The sequence below is a fragment of the Phyllostomus discolor genome, chromosome 1 (assembly GCF_004126475.2).
Source record: "Phyllostomus discolor isolate MPI-MPIP mPhyDis1 chromosome 1, mPhyDis1.pri.v3, whole genome shotgun sequence".
In the NCBI taxonomy this organism is placed as follows: domain Eukaryota; kingdom Metazoa; phylum Chordata; class Mammalia; order Chiroptera; family Phyllostomidae; genus Phyllostomus; species Phyllostomus discolor.
In genome coordinates, this window is record NC_040903.2 from 172,278,602 (window position 1) to 172,301,966 (window position 23,365).

The 23,365-nt window shown below is 43.9% G+C and overlaps 1 protein-coding gene across 4 annotated transcripts in view; it reads left to right on the plus strand.

Annotated features, from left to right (window-relative positions):
- Positions 1-23,365, plus strand: part of TLN2 (talin 2) — a 414,657-nt gene that overhangs the window by 141,742 nt on the left and 249,550 nt on the right. Inside the window, exon 1 of one of the 4 annotated variants that reach the window (XM_036034322.1) lies at positions 16,718-16,729. The exons of the other annotated variants lie outside the window; for them this stretch is intronic. The gene's annotated coding sequence lies outside the window, so the exon portion shown is untranslated. Of the gene's footprint in view, positions 1-16,717; positions 16,730-23,365 lie in introns of those variants that run through there. 4 annotated transcript variants of the gene reach the window in all.

A 23,365-nucleotide genomic window follows, 5' to 3' on the forward strand; every position in this document is an offset into this window, starting at 1 on the left:
TTTTACAGCCAGAAGTTATAGGAATTTATCTTCCCTCTGCTGGAACCCTGAGTTGTGTGGTCTGGCCTGGGGCTGGGATCACTTGCTCCCAAGGTGTCCCTCCTGATTTTTATTCACCGCACATGAGTATGAGACCACCCATTCCACCACTGCCTCCTCTCCGCGCCACATCGCATCTCCATGCCTCCCCACTCCCTCATCTTTGTGTATCTGCCCCTCCCACCTGTGTGTCTGAATGTGGCTTCTTTAACTCGTCAGACTTCCATATGGCTCGATTTTCTGACAGTTCTGAGTGTTATTTGTTTTGAGGTCTAGTTATGTTTCTTTCTGTGGTTGCATGAGAGGTGAAGCATGTTTACCTACGCTTCCACTTTGACTACTTACTGTAAATGTTAATTGTCCTGTGCCCACCAGTGTAAATGAAATGTTGATTACTTATCTTTATAAGAAGGGATCTGTTATTTATAACAAAGTATCAAATTAACTATAACCAGGGAAAATGTTTAATTCGCCGACATTTCCCAAAGGACTTGGTAATGGTGTGGCACATGCTACACACACACAGAACAGTGTCCTGATTCACTAAGGACCTCCCACTGGGTTCCCCTTTAAAGAATTCACATGCAGAGAAGGTGTTGAAGCGTCTGAGGACTGCCTAGACCACAGGACATCTGCACATACTTTGGGTGAGCCTGACTTATGTGAATCTAACTGTGTGTCTGATTTTTTTGAAGGAGGCGTAGAGGGGGCTGGCCAGTGGCAGTGACCCACGCTGAGGTAGAGTCTTGGGGTCTGGCAGTCGTGTTCTCTGGAGGCAGATGGAACCACAGTCTAAGTGTGTCCAGAGAATAAGTGGTGGGGTAGAACTTCAGCTCTTACCTTGTAAACAATCATCCTTTCTTGTTACTAGATTCTACCTGGGAACACTTTCATGAGGTAAATTTCAAATGACCATGCGAGCCCGAAAGCCACGATAAGCTGTAATACCTTTAAAGGAAAGGCTTTCCCACGGCGACTCCTGGAGCCATGTGTTGTTTTGCAGAGGCCCCTTAGGGGCTCCAGGTCTCACCCCCCCTTTCAACCAGACCAGCTCTGCTTTTAGGGATCTACACTGCATTTTGGGCTTCTGGGTAAAATTGCATTTGCAAACAACAATTTGCTGCTAGAACGTTTGAAAGCTTGCCTTGACTGGGTGGTTCAGGTGGTTGGGGCATTGACCCATACTTCAAAAGTTCTTGGAATCAGTCCGTGGTCGGGGTGTGTACGGGAGGCAACCAATTGATGTTTCTCTCACACATCAGTGTTCCTCCCTGTCTCCCTCCTTCTCTTTCTCATTCTCCCAGTCTCCCTTCTTCTCCCTCTTCTTCTAGAATCAATAAACATATCCTCGAGTGAGGATTTTGAAAAAAAGTTTGAAAGCCATCATTGTAATGCACTTTACTAACTTAAATCAGGTTTGTACAGTAACATTGATCTTGGCCTATATAATTGTGTACATTTTATATTCTAATGATTGTATTTCTCAAGGAAAACTCCCTCACATACAGGATTGAGAAATGATTTACTCATCCATTTTATGTAGACCCAATAGTGGGTTAGGGTGTGTATGGGTGTGATTGGGTCACTTGTGTACATGTCATATTTCCTCTGAAAAATGGTAAGCTTATTAAGGACCTGCTTGTGTCTTCTTTACTTTCCATCTCGCCTACCCTCATTCCTGAACACCTGTCACACAAGTTCAGAATATTCTTAGTTCCTAGTTCCACTTGGACCTCTGTGAATGATCATCCCCTGCCCTTTCTGCTAGTGATGCGAACAAGAAGGCAGGCTAGAAGTTCAGAGGCATAAATTCTCCTGCAGCCTGACTTCCCTCTGGTCTTTGGGCAAGCAGGCATGTTATTAAGATAGCTCTAAGTAGTCTTCTCTGGGAATTGCTGCATTTTACTAGGATCACCAAAAATTGAGGCAGGAGAGCTTGCCAGCAAACCTCTCCCAGTCTGCGTGGGCTGGAGTCTAAGTAAGAGGCCAGCGGATGTGGCCAGAGCCCAGAAGAGTTGTGGTAATGAAGTCTGGTCTCATGGAGGGATTATCAGTGTCATCCTCAATGTTCAGCTGCACCCTTCCCATGCTTCCTAGGCGAATTGAGTCCTTTCTCTCCTAAGAATTTCTTTCAGGTAGATTTGGCCTGAAGTGAGCTGTCTCTCCATTGTTTAGCCAGATCATGTGTACTGTATTACTCGCACTTTTGTGCAGCCATATTCTGCAATTATCCAGTATCCGGTTTTGTCTGCCACACCAGCTCTGACAGATCGCTCTTGTCACAGCACTGGATGTATGTTGAGTGCTTATTTTATGCAAGGGTCTTTGACTGTGATAGGAACTCATTCACATTGGTTTGGAAAATGGGGGAGATTTCTGTGTCTTTGGGGGTGTCACGGGATGGGAAATGGAGGGCCCCAGGGCTCACAGGAACTGTGTGGTCATGATCACTTACCAGTTTGCTATAGCCTTTTGTGGCTGGCCCAGCCCTAGTCTTTCTGACTTACTAATTTTTATCAGATAGAATGGCTCAGAGTTACGGGGGAAAATTCCATTGGCCAAAACTGGCCTGTTTGAGCCAGGCCATATAAGCATTAAAACCTTGGTCTGACAGTAGATTGGCTAATGAGCCTTGAGTACCAGCTTCACTCCTGCTTTGGTGAAGGTGAGGCAGGTCCCATGCATGGTACCTGAGGCAGCCCCTTCATGCTGGATAGACCATGACTCCTCAATTGCTCAACTCATGGATACATAATGAAGTTGTTCATCCTTTTCCCCAATTCAAATCTCAGTTTTGAAATGAAATTCTCCTGTACTCTCATCTCTGGTTGTAAGAATTATCAGCCATTCTGGAGTGTAAATCCTCCATCCCTCTGAAGGATGACCTCCGCCCTGCTCCCAGGCAATTCTTTGGGATTGGATTTGAGCTGAATTGCATTCACGAGAGCAGCCAGATAGCATCTCAGCCCTGCACCGCCTTTCCTGCCAGGAGACAGAGAGTGAGGAGCAGCTCCGCCCAGAGCAGCATTAGTGAAGATTCTGTATAAAGATGGGGCTCTGAGGCCTCCCTCACCCCTTCCCACCAGCCGAGTGCCAAACTGCAGCCAGTCTTCAGGGTCAGGAGGTGGTGAGGGGCTGTGTGCACAGCCTGGGTAGTGTTCGCCCAGCTTGCATGGCTCTAACCAGAGAGTAAAAACAACTTGCCTTTCCATTTGTACAAAATGTCCTAGCTTCCCACTTTTCCTCTACAGAGGAGGAAATGAAAAAGAAATTCTGAAATGAGAGAGAAGAGAACTACCTAGCTCATTCTCGGAAGTTGGTTCTGACTGTGCTGTGCATTGCAGCTTCATCAGACCCATGTTATTTTTGAGAGGTGGGAATAATAGGGCTTACACCTAATCAAGGAAGAGAATTCCAAACAAAAGCTTGGGTGTGGCTTCCTGGGCAGGAGTGTGATATTGTAATAAATGGGAAGCCGAGTTCTGCAGTCCAATCTCCGGGCTGATTACACAAATTATAGCAGGGGCCCTGTTTTCAAAGGAATGTGACACACCCCACGGAGGCCCCTCCTCAGCGGGTGTGTCAGCGTTTCCTCAAGCTCCCTCCTTAGCAGTTAATGCTTTCTCCAGAGCAGCTGAGAGCCTTGTTCCGAATAATTAGGGTCTCTGCCATGGGACCATTTACAGGTGAGTTTGCCTTATGTTAAAGTTCCTCAGGGAGTCCTGTGGCTAAATTCCCCACCCTCTTCGGCATTATTCAACAGAAAGTGCATACAGGGTTCTGACATCCCAGTAACGATGGCCAACATTTCTAAGCAGTAATGAGCCAGGCACTTTATAAAGGGGAAAGGAAAGTGTTTCGATAAACAGTTTCCCCTCATACAAAGCGGGGCGGGGGGCGGGGGGCATCATTCTCTGTGACCTTGCCCAGTGGCCTGTTGCCATCCTCAGTCTTCAGATCACCACTCCTGCCTAATTTCATCCAGAATATTCCCGAGCCCCTGGCCTTGGCCTTTTTGAGCCGTTCATTCAGCATTTCTCTGATGTGCCAGGTTCCTGCCCCTCTCAGGAATTCTGTTCCCAGTGCTCCCTCCTGCAGCCTCCCTCCTCACCTCCTTCTTGTCTTTCTTTTCAGTCTTTAGACATCCCTTCCCTTGAGAAAGCTCCCCCAGGGTGTCCCTCCTGCCCTGTCCCCAGTCTCAGTCAGAGGCCACAGAGCACCCTCTGTTCATCTTCTTAACTCATCATCTGCTGTTAAATGATGGCTTTACTTTTTTTTTTGTTCTTTTTTAAATTTACAAGCTCCTTGAGGCCAAAGACTGTCTCATTTATCTTCGGATCCCCAGTACCTGGCACATAATAGTTACACCTGAATGGTCTGGGGAAATTGTCTCTTAAATTATATGTCCTAATTTTATTTTTCTCTAGAGCCAATTTATGTCCCATATCAGATAAATGTTTATTATAGCTTTGTCTATTAAACATTTTTCAACCCTGCCCCCTACTGGCCCCCCCCCACCCCCCGGTCTCTGGCGGCCACATCTTGTGTTTAACTTCAGCACCAGGAGTACTATAACCGTGTGGCAAGATGTCACTGAGACTGACTCTCGGGGCGGTGGGTTGTGGCCCTTACTCCTCACTTGAGGCTCATTATGGCGACAGCGGAGTAGTGAGAGTGAAATGACACAGGTGCCTCCCCTGCCTGCATCTCTGTCTTCTGCCCCACCTGCACCTGCCACTTCCAGCCTTCCTGAGATGCTCCCATTGTGTTAAGACACCATTCGTAACATTTCTTGTACTGTGGACCAGCCGCCTTTGTCCTCTCCCATGGTCGGCGCGGCGACTGTGGTTCTTCCAGAGTCAGCGCCCCCTGGTTTCCTTTGGGAAGCTCAAGTTTCCCCAGTGTCACCTCAGAACGTTTGGGTAACCTCATCCCCTCCTCAGTGTGCATCACGTTTCTTTTTTTTAAGAGATTTTTATTTATTTATTTCAGAGAGAGGGGAAAGGAGGGAGAGAAAAATCGATTGGTTGCCTCTTGCACATCCGCAACTGGGGACCCAGCCCTCAACCCAGGCATGTGCCGCGACTGGGAATCAAACCAGCAGCCTTTCGGTTCACAGGCCAGTGCTCAATCCACTGAGCCACACCAGCCAGGGCTGCATTGCATTTTGTTGCAGTCATTTGTTTGTGGGTCTCTCCCCCCACTGGACTGAGGACAGCTCGATGGCAGAGGCCTGGCCTTACCCTTCTCTGTATTCCCCAGTGCCTAGCTCAGTACCGGGTATGCAGATCCACCTCGCTGGGCCAATAAATTAGTCCATAAGGAGGATTTTAGTTTTTTCTTTTTGAAATAAGTTTTCATGTCCTCAGTGGTGGTATATGTCCTCTATTTTACAGATGAGGAATGGTGCCCCAGGAGCTCCAAAACTAGCCTCATGGCTTCTATGAGGTGACATGGTGACTCAGACCTGTAGCTTGTCTGGTGGGCTTTTCCCCAGATAAGACAGACTCCTGTAGGTTTGGTAAAAGTCGCATGCTGCTGGGCATCGGGCAGCCCAGGGTAGTGGTTTACTTGTGGGGCTGACAGGTAATAGGAAGGACCGTCAGAATCACCACTGGGACGGTCTGAGTTGGCCTTTTCCCTTCGTGGTGACAGTGGTCATTTCAGTCTGCATAGTACCAGCGTTTTAGCCTGGATGAGAAAGCTCTGCAACCATTACAGAAGGTCATACTAAAGTGAGTTTCCTCCTAGATTATATGCCTCATAGATTTGCCTGCGAATCACACTTTTTTGTTTCTCCTGAGTGCGTTAGCTCATGCTCTGTAAGACTGCAAGATGCTGCATTCTCCCCATTGACACACATGTTCTCAGAAATGCTTATAAATACTCTTGTTGCTTGTGCAATTAGCCCCAAGGAGGGGAGGTGCGTGTAGGAGCTGCTAATTCGTGTCTCCTTGCTAGAGATTCTCGGGCCGCAATCCCAGACAAGCTGTTAATGAGTGTTAAAACGCTGCAGGTCTTCATGCTGCGCGGTGTCCCAGCTAACACTCAGGGCACAGACTTTCTCCTGACGTGGCTTCTCTGGATTGCCAGGGGTGAATAAAGTTCATAAATGTCATTTTTAGAAACACTGCAATGTTCTTTTGGTACAGGAAAAAAATTCATTAGTTCAGAATAATGGAAAGTCACCTAACTTAGAGCAATTTAGGGAACATTGAAAAATATTAAAGTATATACCTAATAAATTGTGCTAGTCTGACAGATGATATGCCTGAAAGAGCTTTTTGAAATGTGATCTGTGACACACATTTAAGACATTATTGCCCAATAGAGGGTCTTAGGGGAATCTATGCTAATGGATATTTAAGAGCAACAATTAACATACCACTTCATAATTAAGTGCTGCTGGATTGCTTGAGGGGCACTCTGGCAACTGTTGCACCCTTAAATTCCTTACATAGCCCTGTGTTAATCTGAGTGAACTTGAACCTACTTTGGTAACCCTTGCTTTGCTAGGCAGACCCTATGGGCTTGCCACTGCGGTGGGTCTGGGGTTACTTCGCATGAACCAGCATAGTCCACACGAACGCCATTCTCCTGTGGTTCACATCAGCAGGTGCTGGAGTGTCTGCTGTGTGCAGAAGTGTTGACCAGTTTTAAATGACCAGCAAAAAGTATTTCCTGCCTGCCACAAGTTCGCAGTCTACTGCAGAGGAGAGGCAGAAACTGGTTCATGGCTCTGCCATGGTGTTCTCAAGGCCTGGGCTTAGGAGTCAGATAGCCCTGCTGTTCACCAGCTGTGGGAGTTACGTGTGTGACTTTACCTCTTTAAGCCTCAATTTCTGCATCTGTAAAATGAGGATACAGATGATAGGTACCTCTTAGGGCTACCGTGAAGAAAAATGGGATAACCCACGTAAACTCTCAGGCATACGTGTTCATTGTTTATCTGGCACGCCTGCTGCCGATGTGGTAAAGAAATAACTAAAATATAACATGGCAGATGTTCTATTCGACCAGGTATGTTTTGTGTCCTGTGAAAACGGAAATGTGAACGGGTAATTCCTGGTGGGGCAGAGGGGGCCTAGAGAGGCTGGTGGCCAGGGAAAATGTTAGGGAGGAGGCTACCTACCAGTAGATCTTCTGTGCTTCCCTACTTACTTCTTTCACAAATACCGAAGGAGCACATACGGAGCCTACCTCCCAGCGGGAGAGAGGCAGGCACTCAGGGGTGTGTGTAAAAGCACCGAGGTGGCGGGTGCGAGGCAGACTCTGGGAATACGAAGGAACTCAATGTGGCCAGAAGACAGGGTGCCTGGGGAGGAGGGACGTGGCTGAGGAGGGAAGTAAGTGCATATCTGGGAAGGGCCCAGTGTTCTCCTGAAAAGCAACAGGTAGCCATAGGAGCCTCCACTTTTTTAATATGAAATTTATTTTTCCTCCACTCTAAGTTTAATACATATTCATTACAGAAAATGTGTAAAAACTTAAAAGTGAAAAAGAAATACACCCACAGCCCCACCGAGGAAACATTTTTGTTATTTTAACAGAATCTCCCCCCATAACACCGCTTGGTACTTTCTTTCTAATTTTTTATTGTATTTTTTCCAAGATCATTTTGTCCCCTCATATGCCCAACCCCGCAATCACTAACTGTTGTCCATGTGCATGAGTCCCTTTTCCTCTTTACCGATCCCTCCACCCCTAACCTCCCCCGACCCCGTCCCCTTACCTGTCTTCCTGCTCTCTGAGCTTGTCTCTATTTTGGTTGTTAGTTCAGTTTGCTCATTAGATTTCACATATGAGTTAAATCATATGGCATTTGTCTTATTACACCTAACATAATGTTCTCCAGGTCCATCCATACTGTCACAAAGGATAAAATTTTCTTTTTTATATCCGAGTAGTATTTCTTTGTGTAAATGCCCCATATCTGTTTAATGCACTCATCTACTGAGGGGCACTTGGGCTGCTTCCATATCTTGGCAACTGGTAAGGAATGCTGCAATGAACATGGGGGTGCTTGTGTTCTTTCAAATTAGTGTGTTGGGTTCTTCAGGACATATTCCCAGAAGTGGGATCACTTTATCAAAAGGCAGATCCATTTTTAATTTTTTTAGATGTCTCCACACTGTTTTCCGCAGTGGCTGCACCAGTCTGCATTCCCACCAACAATGCAGAAGGGTTCCCCTTTCTTCACATCCTCACCAGCACTTGTTTGTTGATTTATCGGTGACAGCCATTCTGATGGGTGTGAGATGCTATCTCATTGTGGTTTTATTTTGCATTTCTCTGATGATTAGTGACATTGAGGTCTTTTCACATGTCCTCTTTGGAGAAGTCTCTATTCAGGCCCTTTGCCCCCTTTTTAATTGTTTTTATTTTTCCTTAGGTGTTGAAATTTGTAAGTTCTTTATAAATTTTGGGTATTAACTCCTTATCAGGGGTATTGATGAAATATTCTCCCATTCTGTGGATTGTCTTTTTTATTTTGTTGATGTTTTCCTTTGCTGTGCAAAAAGTTTTTAGTTTGATATAGTCCCATTTATTTATTTTTTCTTTTGTTTCCCTTGCCTGGGGAGACTGATCAGGAAAAATATTGCTACCAGCAGTATCCAAGATTTTGCTGCCAGTGTTTTCTTCTTCGATTTTTTGTCAGGTCTAACATTTAAGTCTTTAATTCATCTTAAGTTTATTCTTGTGTAAGAAGGTGGTCTAGTTTCATTTTTCTGCATGTATCTGTCCAATTTTCCCAACACCATGTATTGAATAAACTGATTTTAACTTATTGTATGTACTTGCTTCCTCTGTCAAATATTAATTGACTATCAAGTTGTGGGTTTATTTTTGGGCTCTCTGTTCTGTTGCATTGATCTGTGTGTCTGTTTTTATGTGTACTAGCATATGTGTTTTTATGTTAGTACAGTGCTATTTGTGGCCTTAAATATAGTTTTTTATTAGGTAATGTGATCCCTCCAGTTTTGTTCTTCTTTCTTAGGATTGATGTTGCTTTGTAGGGCCTTTTGGGGTTCCATATATATTTTTGAAATAATTCTAGTTCTGTGAGTTACATCATTGGAACTTGATAGGAATTGTGTTGAATCTATAGATTGCTTTGGATAAGCAGAGTATGGACATTTTAATAAAGTTAATTCTTTCTATCCGTGAACATGGTATGTGCTTCCACTTATTTGTATCTTCTTCAATTTCTTCAGTGTCTTATAATTTTCTGAGTACAGGTCTTTTACATCTCTGATTACGTGTATTTCTAGATACTTTATTCTTTTTGAAGCAAATGTGAATGGGATTGTTTTCTTAATTTCCCTTTTGTTAGTTTGTTATTGGCCTATACACATGCAGCTGATTTCTGGATATTTTGTATCCAGCTACTTTGCTTAATTCATTTATCAGTTCTAACGGGTTTTTGGTGGAATCTTTGTGGTTCTTGATATACAGTATCATGTCATCTGCAAATAAAGACAGTTCTAGTTTTTCCTTTCCAATTTGGATGCCTTTTATTTCTTGTTGTCTGATGGCTATGGCTAGGACTTCCAGTATGATGTTGAGTAAGAGAGGTGAAAACAGGCATCCCTGGCTTGTTCCTGATCTTAAGGGGAACACTTGTAGTTTTTGCCCATTGAGTATGATGCTGACAGTGGGTTTGTCACATATGCCCTTTATTATGTTGAGGTATGTTTTCTGTATTCCTACTTTGCTGAGATTTTTTATCATAAATGGTCCTGAATTTTATCAAATACTTTTTCTGCATCTATTGATATGATCATTTGGTTTTATCCTTCATTTTGTTTATGTGGTGAATCACATTTATTGATTATGAATGTTGTATCAACCTTGCATTCCCAGAATAAATCCCACTGGATCATGGTGTATGATCTTTTCAAGGCATTGCTGTATTCAGTTTGCTAATATTTTGTTGAGGATTTCAGTGTCTATATTCATCAGAAACATTGGCTTATACTTTTCTTTTTTGTAGTATCTTTATCTGGTTTTGGAATTAGGATAATGCTGGCCTCATAAAATGAGTTTGGGAGCCTTCTCTTGAATTTTTGGAAATAGTTTGAGAAGGAGAGGTGTTAGTTCTTCTCAGAATGTTTGGTAAAATTCACTGGTGAAGCCATCTGGTCCAGGGCTTTTGTTTGTTGGGAGTTTTTTTGATTACTGCTTCAATTTCACTAGGTGTAGTCGGTCTATTCAGATTCCCTGATTCTTCCTGATTTAGTTTTGGAAGATTGTATGTTCCCAGGAATTTATCCGTCTCACCCACGTTATCCAGCTTGTTAACATAGAGTTGTTTATAGTATTTTCTTAAAATTCTTTGTATTCCTTTGATGTCAGTTGTTATTTTTTCTCGTTTCTGATTTTATTATGTATTTGGGTCCTTTCTCTTTTTTTGTTGGTGAGTCTGGTTAAAGGTTTGTCAATCTTGCTTTTCTTTTCAAATAAACAGCCCTTAGTTTCATTGATCTTTTGTATATTTTTAATACTCAGCTCTGTTTATTTCTGCTCTGATCTTTATTATTTCCTTCCTTCTACTCACTTTGGACTTCGTTTGTTGTTCTTTTCCCAGTTCCTTTAAGTGTGAAGTTAGATTGTTTATTTGAACTTTTCTTATTTTTTGAGATAGGCCTATAATGCTGTGAATTTCTCTCTTAGGATTCCTTTTCCTGTGACCCACAGATTTTGGATTGTTGTGTTCTCCTTTTAATTTGTTTCAAGGTATCTTTTGATTTCTTCCTTGATTTTGTTGTTGACCCATTCATTGTTTAACAACATGTTATTTAGTTTCCATGTCTGTGTGTGTTTTTCAGTGTTCTTCTTGTGATTGATTTCTAGTTTCATAGCGTTGTGGTCAGAGAAGATGCTTGATATGATTTCAATCTTCTTAAATTATTTGAGACTTGTTTTGTGTCCTAACATGTGGTCTATCCTAGAAAATGTTCCATGTGCATTTGAAAAGTATGTGTATTCTGCCTCTGGTGTGATATGCTCTGAAGATACCAGTTAGATCCATTTGATCATGTGTGTGGTTTAAGGCCACTGCCAGACAGATCTATTCATTGAAGTCAATGGGGTGTTAAAATTCCTGACTATGAGTGTATTTCTGTCAACTCTCCCTTTATGTCCATCAAGATTTGCTTCACATATTTAGGTGCTTCTATGTTGGGTGCATGTTTACTAGGGTTATATAGTCTTGTTGGATTGTTCCCTTTATCATTGTGTAGTGTCCTTTGTCTCTTACTATAGCTTTGGTTTTAAAGTCTTACTTTGTTGGATATAAGTACTACTCCCCCAGCTTTTTTTCCTTTCCATTTGTATGAAATATCTTTTTCCAACCCTTTACTTTTAGTGTGTTTTTCAATCTGAGGTGGGTCTCTTGGAGGCAGCATATGTATAGGTCTTGTTTTCTTTTCCATTCAGCTACTCTATTTTGTCTTCTGGTAGGAGCATTTAATCCATTTACATTTAAGATGATTACTGATAACACATGTAGGTAATGTTATTTTGTTAGACTATTTTCCTACATTGTTTTCTCTTTTTTCTTCTTAAAGCAAGCCCTTTAACATTTGTTGCTGTACTGGTTTAGTGTTAATAAACTCCTTTAGCTTTTTCTTGTCTGGGAAGCTCCTTATTTCTCTTTCAGTTGTAAATGATAAGCACTGGCCTGCAAACCAAAGGGTCGCCAGTTCAATTCCCAGGCAGAACACCTGTGGGCCAGGCCCCCAGTAGGGGGCGTTCGAGAGGCAGCCACACATTGATGTTTCTCTCTCTCTTCTTTCTCCCTCCCTTCCCCTCTGTCTAAAATAAATAAATAAAATCTTAAAAAAATGATAGCCTTGGTTATAGGTCCTTCCTTTTCATTACCTTGAATAATTCACACCACTCTCTTCTGGCCTGAAATGTTTCTGTTGATAAATCAGATAATAGCCTAATTGGTGCTTCCTTATAAGTAACAACCTGTTTTTCTCTTAGGGCTTTTAGGATTCTTTCCTTGTCTTTAAGCCTTGCCATTTTAATTATGATATATCTCAGTGTAGGCCTCTTTGGGTCCAACTTGTTTGGGACTCCTTGAGCTCCCTGGACTTTTGTGTCTTTTTCCTTCACTAAATTAGGGAAGTTTTCAGTCATTTTTTTCTTCAAACAGCTTCTCGATCCCTTGCCCACTCTCTTCTCCTTCTGGTATTCCCATCATGCAGGCATTGCTATGCTTCATGTTGTCAGAGAGTTTTCTTAAGCTCTCCTCATTTTTTAAAATTCTTTTTCCTTTTTGTTGCTCTGCTTGGGTGTTCTTTTCTATCTTGTCTTCCAAGTCACTGATTTGATCCTCTGCATCATCTAACTTATTGTTTATTCCTTTCAGTGTATGATGTGTTTCGGGTACTGCATTATTTATTTTTGACTGGTCCTTTTTTATGGTTTCTGTTATTTTTCATGCTGTTGAGTATCCTTATAATCATTTCTCTAAACTCTCTATCTGGTAGGTTGCTTGCCTCCATTTCATCAAGTTCTTCTGTAGAATTCTCTTGTTCTTTCATTTGGGGTCCATTTCTTTGTCTTCCCATTTTGGCTCCTTCTTTGTATTTTTCTAGTTAGTTGTTAAACTGAGCAGGGATATGGCCTCAAGCTGTAACCAGCAACATGACTTAAGCACCATAGGGTGGGGCAGTAATTCCTGTGGGCGTGGCTGTTGCTTCCCCTCACACTGATGCTGCTTGGAGGGGAGTGAGCTACCTGAGAAAGACGGCCTCTGAAGTATGGAGAATGACTGAGCACAGGGGTCCTGGCAGCTATTCCTTCAGTTCTCTTCCCAGAGCCACCAGCCCCAGACTCTTCTCATGCATCTCTAGTCCACTCTGCCCTCCCTCTGCCAGAGCCCAGGGTAAGTAGTTGCTAATGAAATTTTGTGTGTTGGCCCTTTGAGAGGTTCTCTGCATCTCCAGCTGTCTTTCCCATGCAGACAGAAACCCCCACTGCTTTTCACAGCTGGATGTTATTTGAGTTACTTTCCTGGTTCTGGTGCTGTAGGCTGGGGAGCCCAGCTTAGGGTTTATACCCCACCCACACTGCTCAAGAGGAACCCCTCAGCCACTGAAATATCTCTGGCATTTCAGCTACCATCTGTGTGAGCCCAGACAGTCCCTCTCACGTCTCCTCTGCACTGTGTACCAGTCACATTGTGATGAGGTGGTTTCTTTTGTGTGTCCATGGTTGTAAGGCTTCTTTCCAGCTAGTGTTCAGTTGGCTATTCAGAATGATTTCTCTACAATTTAGTTGTAATCCAGATTGGTCCTGGGAGGAGGTTAGTGTAGCTTCCACCTAGTCCTTCACCATCAAGGGTCTTCTCAATTTATTTCTTGAGTTGACATAGTTGTAATCATGCTAGAAATACAATTTTTTCCTGTTTTTCTCACCATTTATTATAGTAAGTAGTTCTTCAAGTTGTCGTAAATAGCATTTTTCTGGTCTTCTAATAACCAGGAGAATGAAACAGTAAACTTAATCAGCCCCTTCTTTCGCATCATGAGCTGTGTCCAAGTTCTTGTTAGCATAATGAGCATTTATCATCCTTCTATATGAAAGCATTTCTGCACCTAAGATTATTTCCTGATGATAGACCCATCGTTATGGTTAGTGTTGGCTCAAAGTACGGGACATTTAAACACATTTGAGACACATTGTCAAAATACTTCCCTAAAAGATAGCACTGACTGAAAAGGTTTCCAAACATTTGCCCTACAGACGCCTGGAAGGCCCCGGGAGGGTGGGTCTGAGCAGAAGGAGGTTGGAGTCAGAGTGGTTAGCCATAAAAATATAAAAGTGCCTCCCCTAGGGCAGTGGCATTTGAGAAGGAATGGCAGGACCTTGCTTCAACTCAAGATGCAGATGCGGGGACTGTTAACTATGGATGAGGCATTTGATTCATGGCCTCCAGAGTTCCCTTGTCTCTTATTTCTTATAGTCCTTAGGTGTAATTGTTTGTGTGAATATCACTATCCCCTATTGAACTGAGTTCTCTGAACCCCTGACCCAGGGTATTAGCATTTTTATGTACTGAATTATTGTAAACTCCACACAATGGGGAACGGGGTTGGACAGCAACTGAGGCATGGTCAAGGAATGGGGCCCTTACCGCAGTGGGCCTGAGGCAGGGTCGGCTGGCAGGGAGCATGCTGGAGAGAAGGTGACAGACCTAATTGTCCCAGGTGAGGCAGAGCAGAGTGTGGGCATGAGGTTGAAGACATGGGCTCTGGACTCAGCTCAGAGTCATGGTTCTGGCTTGTCCTACTGGCCACGTGACCTGAGGCAAACTACTGAAGCTCTCTGTGTTTATTTTCCCAAGGATGCAGACAGTGGTAATCTCAGTTTTGGTATAACACAGCACGATGTCTTTAGTCATGTGTATATAAGAGGCAGTAATTTAAAGAAAAGGCAGAGAATTGATGAAATGAAACCTCTTCATGTTGCTGAAAGCACAGTGTGGCCCACGGGAAGTGCTGAGTAAATGTCAGCAAGGTGGGCTGATGAGGACAGTCACTTATCAGAGGATCCATTAGGTGCCGAGTTGTTTTTTCTCAAAGACTGTTTGGGAAGGGTTGTTTTTTGGGTGGTGCTCTGCCGTGTGGCAGATAGAACCACTTTCTTGACCATGTCCAGAGCTCGTCCTTTGGAAAACGTCCTTGGCCTGGTCTTTCAGGGCTGGAGACACATTTCCCAGTCTCATGCTCCTGTCCTCTTCAGGTGCTATAGGAAGGAGCACCTGGAGGATAGCCAGGTGACCTCTGACCTGGCTGTTTGGAGAGGCTGAGGCTGGATAGGCCCAGTGTTGGAACATGCAGCAGTTTCCTAGGGCTGCCTAACAACTTACCCAAACTGCGTGGCTTATGTAGGGGAGGAAAAACAATTTCCCCCTCTACCCTTTTGAGTTCTTACCTGAGAGTCTCTGTAATAAAATATTAGTAAGAGAAAAACAGAAGTTTATTAACATGTGCATCTCATGTATGCATGGGAGATAGCCCAACAAAAATGAGCACCCTAAGAAGTAGCTTTAGAATTCAGGCTTAATTATCATTTAATAGGGAAAAGGGAAGAGGGAGAGTAATTTTTAGGGAAGATGAATGGGCCCTTTGAAGAAGAGATGAGGGAAATGTCGTAGTGTATGAAAAAGTGTGCCGGGGTGTGGTGGTGATCTGTGTCTCCTCCTGAGATGAGTCAGTCTTCCTTGGTTGATAAAACTCCTGGGGAGGAGATTGATACAATTGAGTTCCTCTTGGAGGATTTATCTTTAGGCAGATAAGGGAAGTTCACTGAAAGCCTCTTCTTGCATTTGCTGTTTTCACTTGTCTGAAGCTCAAAATGATCATTATACCAAAGTAGCAAATTTTGCTACCCTTCATTTATAACAGAAATTTATTCTGTCATCCAAAGCCAGGGTATTGGCAGAGCCGTGCTCCCTCTGGAGACTCTAGGGGGACTCATTCCTGACTTCTTCTGGCTTCCAAGGCTCCAGGCATTCCTTATGACTCCAAATATATACCTCTATGTTCATGTGGTCTTCTCTTCTGTCTCTTAAAAGGATATTCCTCGTTGAATTTAGGGTCCAACCATAATACCTACGATGACCTCATCTCAATATCCTCAATATTCCCATGAAAATATGCAATGATACTTTTTCCAGATCAGGTCACATTTATGGGTTTAAGATGTGGGCATGGCTTTTGGGGTCGGGGGACACTATTCAGTCCCTCGTGGGAGGACTGAAGGGTCTGCTGTGACCCTGCCCTTTGTACCCTAAAGTCATTGACACTTGGAGCAAGCATCTCTGGCCTGATCTTCTGGGTTTGATGCCTCAGATCCTTTCTAGGAGGTGGGAGGTTGAGATAGGTCCCAGCAGAGGCAGGCCGTTAGTACAAACATTTGGTGCCCAGGATTGCCAGGACATTAGTGTACCATGTCAGCCACGCTTTGTTGCCCAGACATTCTTGAAAGGATGGCATTTGGAGTTCACGTGAGAGATTGGTAGATCCTACAGTCAGAAATCTTTGCCTCTTATGTAAGCAGGTGAACATGGTGGTAGGTAATTATAGCTGCGGTTGAATTTTTATGGTGAAGGAGAATGGCTGGGAGAAACAGACGCTCTCTGGCGCAGGAGAGAAATGTGAGGGTGCTGCTGAATTTCAGTTACCAGTATCACGTAAACACTCCACGAGTGTGACTGTAAACAGTAGAATTCAAATACGAAGCTATTATCCGTCATTGTGGATGGAGGTCACTTGTGGGTTATATTTCAGGGTTAATAACTAGCTTTAAAACTACAGTCAGTGAAGCAATTATTACTTCTGAGTTTGTTTTCCTTTCTGCCTTCTTGTGGTCAAAGCACTGTTGAAATATTTTAAGGTAATTGTTCTCTCTCTCTCTTCCTTCTTCCTACCTACACCCTCCGTGTGCTTTTCCTTCCACCACTGCTCTCCTCTGTCCTCTTCTCCAGACTGCTCAGTGCTGCTGAAAATGTTAGCAGGAGGACAGCTGTTTTCAGAGTGGTTTCAAAGTGGGTCCCTGCAGAAGCTTACGTGGCTCTTAGAGATGGGTCTCCTTGGACCACATCCCCCCTCACCACGCATGGGAAATGGTGCCAGGCTATGTCTTGACTCTATTCCAAGTGTGTCAACAGCCAGTTGGTTTCCAGTTCACCAACAGCAGAATGATCTTGGGTAAACATGGCCATTGGAAAAAAGCAAATACTGATTTTGGCAATTATAAATTTTCAGGTGTCTGATCCCTTTAGATAATATAGGCACTACACCAGAGGGCGTGGCACCAAGCACCACATCTGGTTAAAATATATTGGTAGAAATATATAAATAAGACTTTTAGAAGACAATGTCACTTCTCCCTCTCTCTCCCTGTTGCCCCTTTTCTCCCTGTCCCCCTCTGAACAAGTCTGAGTGAACCCTCAGCACCTAATTTACTTGCTTAAAGCAAAAGCATCTCGATTTGACTTTAGCCTATTGACATGTAGGCCAGAGAATTCTTTGTTGTGGGCCTGGCACCCTTGGCCTCTAACCATCAGGTGCCAGTTGTGACAATCAAAAATGTCTCCAAATAAGACCTGGTAGACAAAATCACCATGGCTGAGGACCACTGGCTTAAGAAAATCCTCCCCAAAGTGGTAGCGCATAAGCCCTTCTGAGTTGGGGGAGGGGAGGTGCTGAGTTGGGCGAGGGGTGTATATGTGTAGGAGTGGTGGTTGGGTCCTTTAACCTTGACTCTTACTCCTTGAGATTCATTTTTTGACACAGCTGTGGTCTCATGGAACTGAGGGAGGTTGGTGATTATCAAATCAACATTATTGGCTATTAACTTTCAGAGCAGGTGTTAGCTATTTTCCTTCCCTGGCTCATTGCCATGCTTCTCGGGGCTTTAAAAAGGGGATGCCAGTCACACTGAGAGTGCTCGGGAGATGAGCCTGACACCTGGAAACTTTCTGTTACCTGATCCCTCAAGTGGGCAGCAAAGCATGACAACAGTCTCTTGCCCATCACTCCTGTGAGTCAACTCAACTTACTTCGTGTCATCAGAGGGGAGGTGCCGACCTCCGATGTCAGGGTGACACGCTGTTTGGGCAGATGTAGTTCCTGGACTTTCTGAAGCGTGACTGCAGGGACCTATGGCTGGCTCCTTGTCTTACTTCTTTAGAAAACTTGAAAGACTTGATCTCCATGGACCTGTCAATCTGCCTTTTAAAGCCTTAAGCATTTTCATCATTTAGACACAGTTTCACAGTTTTTATTGCAGTCATGTCATCGTTCGGACCCAATTAGGATAAAAACATTGTATGTTACCTTCATGCTGCCTGCCATTTTTCTTTTCGGTTTTTAATTGGAAATCGCCAGCATCTGCAGAAGTAGAAACAACAGTTGTGAGCACCACGTACCCATCACACAGCTTCAGTGCTTATTAACGTGTGACTCATTTTGTTTCAGCAAGAACCCCTCCTTCTCCACTTGATCATTTTGAAATAAATCTTCAGCATCACATTTCATCTGTGTATTTTTCAGCATACAACTCTAAATGACTGAGGCTCTTTTAAAAACATAATTATTATCCCTAAAAACAAATGAACTGGTATTACACCTGAAAATGCCTTAATACTAAATACCCACTGCATTTGGTTGACATTTCTCTGAGGTCTCTGAGTGCTCTGCAAACTCCTCTTTGTTTATTCCCGATGCTCAGGGGCAGGCCAGACACTGGAGACCATCTTTCATTCTCCTTGTGTCTAACGTGTTGACGTGTGGAGCACCTAGTACCCAACACTTGATAGGAATGCAGTAGGTACCTGCTTTTCTTCTAGTTCTATAAGTTATAGTTGTCCTTCCAGGTTCTCTGGCTTGATAAGGAGCTCAGTTTTCTCAAGGGAAATACTCAGCTGGCAGGTGCCTTGGATTACCTGTCAGCTCCTGCTTTAGGTGGGCTGCTATCAAGCCTTTTATTCATCCTCCCTTACATGATGCCTTTTTAACTTACTCTCTGCCGAACTTTTCTATCCCAGTATGTGTGGTGCCAGCCAGAGGTCTGAAAGTACATGGAAATGTAGTACCTAGTGGCTTAAAGTTCTGTAAGTGACAAAACTGAGCCCAGAATACTGCTTCCCACCACTTTCATTCCAGAATCCTTTCATGGCCCCTGCCTTTCCTTGGCCTCTGTTGCCCTGGCCACACTCCCTATGGAGCTGCTCCCTCTCCCACACTCCCAGGGGTCTGCAGGAGGCATATGTAGACCCCTGAGTCTGCATATTACCCTGCAATTGCCCTCCTCATGTGTCCATCACCTCCTTCTGCCACACCCCTCCGTGCCTCTCCTGGCCAGTGTCTCACTTCACAGAGGAGCTGGTGCAATGAGCCGGGATTTGCCCTCCCCAGGCTCTCTGTTCCCAGCTGGCAGCCGCAGCGCCCCTGCTGATGAGCCCATTAACAACACAGTCCCCAGACTGACCTTTGCCTCTCTGTTCAGGTCACGCCTTCCAGTTTACATAACACACCCTGAGCGAGGTGTGGTTTCCCCAGAAATTGTGCCCCTCTTGACATTCTCTGTTGCACCCCCTTACCTGCTCTTTGACCTCACTGAAACCTCCCTATCGAAACTCTCCTTGTGCTCCCACTTTGCTAGGCTCCTCAGTTTTCACTTTGTTCTGTGAGGGCCCCGAGCTCCCCAGTGCCCTTCGCCTGGACCCTCGAGAATGAAAGCCATGTGGCCTCCTTTGGGTGTCACCAGTTAGGGACTGGTGCCCATGCGCATTGCGATCTACCACCCTGGCTCAGTCCTCTCCCCCAGTGACATTGTTTTAGGGGCCCCTGCTGCACACATGCTCAGGTTCCTCTGGGAAGCGTACAGACTGTCACCTCACTTTCGGTCCCCTTACTGCACGCCATCCTCAGCACCCACTTTCATAGAGCACTCCCCTGTCATCTCACAGGGAAAATGGAGGTGCCACCTGCTCAGCTTTCCCTCATCTCTGTAAATGGTCAGTCTGTGGGAAGAGCGCGTAGGTGGAAAAATCTCCCCCAAGCCCTCCTTTCTCCAGGAATCTCCCTTCTTCCCAGGATCACTGTTTCTCCTTCCCTTCAGTCTACAACTTGCTCAATCCCCAAGTCTTGTTACAACAAAACCAGCAGGCTTAGAGGGAACATAGCTTCCTGGGCTGAGAACCACCTGATTCCTGTTGAAAGCTGGGTGGGAATGTAGCTGCCTGGCTCTGACCCCAGACCTTTAACCTTTGATCGAGGGCACTAGAAAGGTCATAGCCTTCTTAGGAGCCCATCCATTGGCTGGCATTAAGAAAGGAGCTGTGAGACTGGATGTGACTGAAGTGACTGTCATGTGAGTCATTTGACCCTTAAGCTGCTCAACCCTCCACTCCTTCGTATTTCGGATACTATCTGTCTTCCCATCTTAACACCAGATTCTTCAGGCCTCTTCATTTTTCTGTCCCTCCGAACACATTGTCCGTGGTTGCTGCTTGCTAGTGCATGCCTCACTTACCTAGAAATTTTTAGCTTTTAACCTAAACTTGATGGAAGGCTTTTAAAAAAACACCATTATTAAATTTGTGTGTGTGTGTATATAATTAACACATGACATTTTTGCTTAGTTGACATGTAAATCATTGCACATATGAACTTTAGTTTGTATGCATTTGAACATTTCTGAAGCCAGGACCCATCAACACTCTGTCATATCACAATGTCGGTTGTAACCCATGGGGTTTTGTACTAGAAGAAATATGGCACTGTAATTGTAGATGTAAAAATATTGTGGTGCTATAGACCCCAACCTAGCTATGTCATGGGAGAGTTGTTCCACCACCTTCCCAAGTGGCTGGCTTGTTTCTGAAAGTGTAGAGATGTAGTTCCCTTCCTCCCTCTGTGCCCAATTTCGACAAATCTGGAGTGAGATCACCAGAAAATTGAGGATTTTGGTGACTTGGTCTAGAGTAGTGTTTCTGGAAGGAAAGACTAGTTAGTAGGTTTCTAACCTGTTTTGGGCTAACATGGCTGTAGCGCAATTCAATAAAAATGAAATGTCTGAAAAAGAAGACATAGAAAATATTAGAATGTTTTTATTTAATTCAGTCAACATAAATAACTTTGTTAAATTGCTACAAAAATTTCCCAATGTCACTCGCAGTTTCTGTGCTTGCGTTGTTGCAGACCAATCATGACCCGGCTGTGGGCAGAGCACCTTTTGGGCAGCACCGGGCTAGGTAGTGGGGGGTTTACTCCATCACTTTTCATGGAGTCGTTTTATTTTTTAAACCAGATTATTCCCTCTTATTCTTATCCCTGATGACCACTAGGAAAACACAGCTGGGAACTACCCTGAAGTCCACTAACCCTCTGAGGTCAGGTCTAATGTTTGTTTGCCATTCCTTTTTTTAAAAGTCGGTGTTTAATCCTCAGTTTATCAGGTGTTCATTACGTCATCCACTGGAAGCCAACAGAAGGTAGGTGAATGGCTCCCCTCCTGGTTTATGGAAAATGCCCAGCCCTCCCTTGTCTTGTAGCAGAAATGTGGGTTTGAATATTTTCTCAGCTGCATAGAGTGAAATTCTAACACCTAATGTTGTAACAGCCAGAAGAAATGTTATCATATTCTGATTGTGAGATTAAAAATATGGATTGGGAATTGCTTTTTAAATAGCACAGTGATTACGTGTTTTGACTCTCAGTCTGAAAGGGTCTGTCTGGTGATTGTGTGACGTTTTAAGCTCCAGGTACCTGCGATTGTCTTACTGGAACACAGAAATTAAATATTTATATCTTAATGGGATTGCCAGGAACTGTTAGGGGGAGTTTACAGCGTAGCTCAAAAAAGAGTTTCAAGTGAATTTTAGCATCAGGGTTGTGCTCAAATGACTCCAGTTCTGGCGGGTTGGCGTGACACACATTTCTGCTGCCATGAAAAGGAATTAGGATCTAGAGAAGGCTTGTACTAGAATTATAATGCAAGACACATGTAGTTTTAAATTCTCTAGTAGCTACATTTTAAAAAGGGGAGATTCATTTAAATATGTTTTTAACCTAGTACCTTGAAAATGTTAACATTTCAAAATTTAAAAGTTAGTAATGAGGTATTTCACCTTTTTTTTTTTTTTTTTGTACTAAGTCTTGAAATCTGTGGACTTTACATTCATTGTACATCTCAGTCCGGATTAGCCACATTCCAAGGGCTCACCAGTCATACATGGCTAGCAGCTTTGATATTGGGTAGTATAGGTATAGAGAATCAAAGTCATAGTGAGGTAGATTGTTTGAATGATTATCCAAGTCATTTTATATTTGAATTAGGATTTGCTCCAGCGGGATTATCCAGAGCCTTCAGGCTCTGGTTTCCTGCTTGGAAGCGGAGGTCTGGGGGATGGGCGTGCAGCGTCCCGCCCACAGTCACCCCGCCTGCTCCCGTGCTGCCAGGAATCATAACCCAGGCCTGTGGAGTTCTTCGTCCTGGGTCACTTGTGTCCTGCTGTGTGCAGTGGGGAACCGAGAGATGGAGATGGCCGTAACTTTATTTGATGGGCATAGAATATTATTTTTACTCAGTGAAAACAGCTGTATTATACATTTTCTGATAAAATAACAGCTTTATAAAATGTTTATATTGAAATGATATCATATCTGGTATTTACTTCAAAATAATATTGAGGGGGCTGGGGAAGAAGTAAGAGGGAGGTCTGGGTGAAATAAGACTGATTACGAGTTGGTAATTGAATCTTGAATGAGTACTTTAAGGCTCACTATAATATTCTCTATGTTTGGCACATAGTGGAACTTTTTAAACAACGTTTTACGTATTTGTATGGTGCATGAAGTTGTAAAGAAAAGTTGTGAAACCCTATCCCTGAAGACAACTTGGCCATTAATTAGAAAACATTATTTTAAAACCATCTCTTGGATTTTTCATGCTGTGAAAATACCTGGAAGGAATACAGGAAAGGTAAGTCATATTGTTACAAAACAAACAAGGGGGGGCCTGGGACGATATACTATTACTGAAAGAAGCTCCCAGATCCGTTATATCCACCACCAGAGGAAAGACGTCTCTCAATGCCAGAGATTCGTGAAAAGGAAAGGAAATGTTTATTTAATGCTATACAAACTTAAAGTAGTGACCTAATGTCTTCATCAAAAAAATCCTAAAGTCCCTTAAAACACCCACAAAGACACAGTCCTTCCTTCCTTCCCCTTTTGCCCAGTCCAGAGTACTGTATCTCAGGAAAGGAAATAGAAGTCCATGGCTCAGGCAGTCCTCTGGTTATTCTCAGTTAGTACTATCTTGACTGGGAGACCTCCCTGGGTTCCTGGACCCTCAACTGAGTCACCAGGACCTCTGCTAAAACCAGGTGGTGGTTCCTCCTTCTAAAGCTGCGGGCGTCCCCACTCTGGCAAAGGCACGTGGTCTTCTCTCCCAGGGCCACGGGAGTCCCCACTCTGCTAAAGCTGCATGGTTCTCTCTACAATGGCTGCCGCATCTGGGTTTAAATCCCCGCGCCAATCTTCCTCTGCAGCCCCATTTTCAACTCCTCCTATACTCGGCCACACTTGCCCTCAATCTTATGTCTTCTCCAGCTTTTCTGGTTGCCATCGTGGGTATGGGCAGGTGTGACCCCATGTCATGGAGCCAATCTTCTCCGAGCTCCCACACAGGTGCTGTAACTCAGGGGACCTGCCCCCCAGTCCTATCTTGTGGGGGGAGGTCCCTTTCCATCCCTCTGGCCTTGAGAATGGCCATAGCTATTTAGCACATCTAAGTG